The sequence below is a fragment of the Schistocerca piceifrons genome, unplaced genomic scaffold, assembly GCF_021461385.2.
Source record: "Schistocerca piceifrons isolate TAMUIC-IGC-003096 unplaced genomic scaffold, iqSchPice1.1 HiC_scaffold_1255, whole genome shotgun sequence".
Taxonomy (NCBI): domain Eukaryota; kingdom Metazoa; phylum Arthropoda; class Insecta; order Orthoptera; family Acrididae; genus Schistocerca; species Schistocerca piceifrons.
In genome coordinates this window covers 25,001-27,500 of record NW_025727075.1, presented here as the reverse complement: position 1 = coordinate 27,500, position 2,500 = coordinate 25,001, and the positions used below count along the sequence as shown (strand labels likewise).

At 56.3% G+C, this 2,500-nt stretch overlaps 1 non-coding gene across 1 annotated transcript in view; it reads left to right on the top strand.

Annotated features, from left to right (window-relative positions):
* Positions 1-2,328: 2,328 nt before the first annotated feature.
* Positions 2,329-2,500, top strand: part of LOC124730923 — a 1,909-nt gene continuing 1,737 nt past the window's right edge. The window contains exon 1 of the ribosomal RNA XR_007008090.1: positions 2,329-2,500. This exon is cut by the window's right edge and continues 1,737 nt beyond it. This is a non-coding gene — a ribosomal RNA (small subunit ribosomal RNA).

Below are 2,500 nucleotides of genomic sequence, written 5' to 3'. Positions count from 1 at the left end.
GTTGTACCTTAACCTAACCTATGTTGTACCTTAACCTAACCTATGTTGTACCTTAACCTAACCCATGTTGTACCTTAACCTAACCCATGTTGTACCTTAACCTAACCCATGTTGTACCTTAACCTAACCCATGTTGTACCTTAACCTAACCCATGTTGTACCTTAACCTAACCCATGTTGTGCCTCAACCTAACCCATGTTGTGCCTCAACCTAACCCATGTTGTGCCTCAACCTAACCCATGTTGTGCCTCAACCTAACCCATGTTGTGCCTTAACCTAACCCATGTTGTGCCTCAACCTAACCCATGTTGTGCCTTAACCTAACCCATGTTGTGCCTTAACCTAACCCATGTTGTGCCTTAACCTAACCCATGTTGTGCCTTAACCTAACCCATGTTGTGCCTTAACCTAACCCATGTTGTGCCTTAACCTAACCCATGTTGTGCCTTAACCTAACCCATGTTGTGCCTTAACCTAACCCATGTTGTGCCTTAACCTAACCCATGTTGTCGCCTTAACGTAACCCACGTTGTCGCCTAAACCTGCTCTGTAATTGTTATACGACTCGTTCAATTACTGTAGTGTTGCCCACCCGCAACCCTCGCAATATAGTTCGCTACTCGCACTGCCCGCACCCCTGTGTATCGCTTCATGTTAAACACCTTGCAAGTCTTGCTCACTTTCCACATGCTCCTGCTGTACACTGTAATGTGGATGGCAGCAGGACGTACATGCCGCCCCTCCCCACGTCCCCACCTTGCCCCCTGCCTTCGCAAGCTGGTTGGTGAGAAGTTTGCATGTTCAATGCCCTTCGCATGCGACGTACTCAGGCTACGTTGTGGTGCGGCCTGTGTCAACTGTCCGCTGATGTCGTACGCGTGAACCACAATCTGTACTGCACATTCGTCCTTATGTACTGAATGATACATCGTGGCACATGTGTGACCGCACAACGACTGCGCCCAAAAACGGCGGACCATACAGTGCAAATATTGTGCACGCAGCTACGTGTCGTCTCCCTATGAGAGCTGGATTGCAGTGTGGTACGCCATAGAGACGTGTGGGAGGAACGGACGCCGTGGATGGCGATCAGCATGAGCTGTCTGTTGATGTATTCGGACCTAGTCGTCTCTCCTCACACACCGTGATGGCATGGTGCACCGCGTTCCATATCTGCGACATGCTACAGAGGCCGGTTGACAGTCGTTCGAGCAATGGACATCGCATACGTACGGGGGCCACCTTCCACGTATTGTCTAGGCGTGCACATTTTGTTGCGTGTATGTGGGCAGACGTAGTGTGGCGTGACACCTGACACAGGCATGCAATAATCGTTGAAGTTGCAAATGGCGATGGACGCCTGCGTTTTCTGGTGAAGTTACGCAAATGAACAAATGGTAACCTGTTGTGGTGCGGTTGTTCTCGCTAGGGGTGAATCGGTGATGGCGACGATAGGTTGAGGTACTAACCGGTTGTTCCAGCGATACCCACCATGCCGACGAAACTGAACGGCATCTGGGTGTGAAGCGATACGCGGCGGTGGCTGGGTGGGACCGTCCCCGGCCGGTGAGGGGGCGCCTCCCGGCGTGCTGGCCGCGCGGTGCGTGGGCGCACGCGCTACAGCCGGCTGGTGGGGGCGGCCAGTGGCAGGCGCGCCGGCCGACGGACGCGGCAGGCGTCGCAGCTGCGCGCCGGCGCACCCTGCGCGCGGCGCCGTGCGGCCAAAGTAGGTCCTCGCGGGCCCGGTGCGAAGCGCGGTGGACATCTTCAGTGTGCTGGTCCGATTGAGGACTGTGTGCGTTGAGGATGCGCCGCCGCCCGGCGCTCGGCGCCGCGACGCCGTCTGCTGCTCGGTCGCCCCAGCGGTTCTCGCTGGTGGTTTGTATCGCAGCTGTGCGGATGTGTTGGCGCGTGCGCTGTGCTGGGAGAGTTCGCTTCGGCACCCAAGTGGGGCTTTTGTCCTTCTGTGGCGCTGGCGTTGGAGCTGCCGGTCACCGTAGGTGGCGCGTGTTGTCTCCCGCCGGCAATGCCACGACAGCACGCTCCCGGGCCTCTGTCGGCAGCGGCAAGCTCAGTTGGGAGCACGGGTGGTCGCACCGAAAGCGTCTACTCGCCTAACTCCGGGCGATTGCGCCTCTCTCGAACCCGACCAAGTACTTGGGACGGCGCTGCGCGCCGCCGGGACCTGAGAGGGTTTCGAGGTGTATTGTGCAGGGGAGCTCAGCCTCCTCCTGTTTGCAGAATGATTGAGCGGACGCTTGCGTGTTCGCGCGGGCCCCCGGGACACACTCCCGGGCGGCCGGCTGCTCAGCTCTAGTTGACGCAGCTCCCTGGTTGATCCTGCCAGTAGTCATATGCTTGTCTCAAAGATTAAGCCATGCATGTCTCAGTACAAGCCGCATTAAGGTGAAACCGCGAATGGCTCATTAAATCAGTTATGGTTCCTTAGATCGTACCCACGTTACTTGGATAACTGTGGTAATTCTAGAGCTAATACAT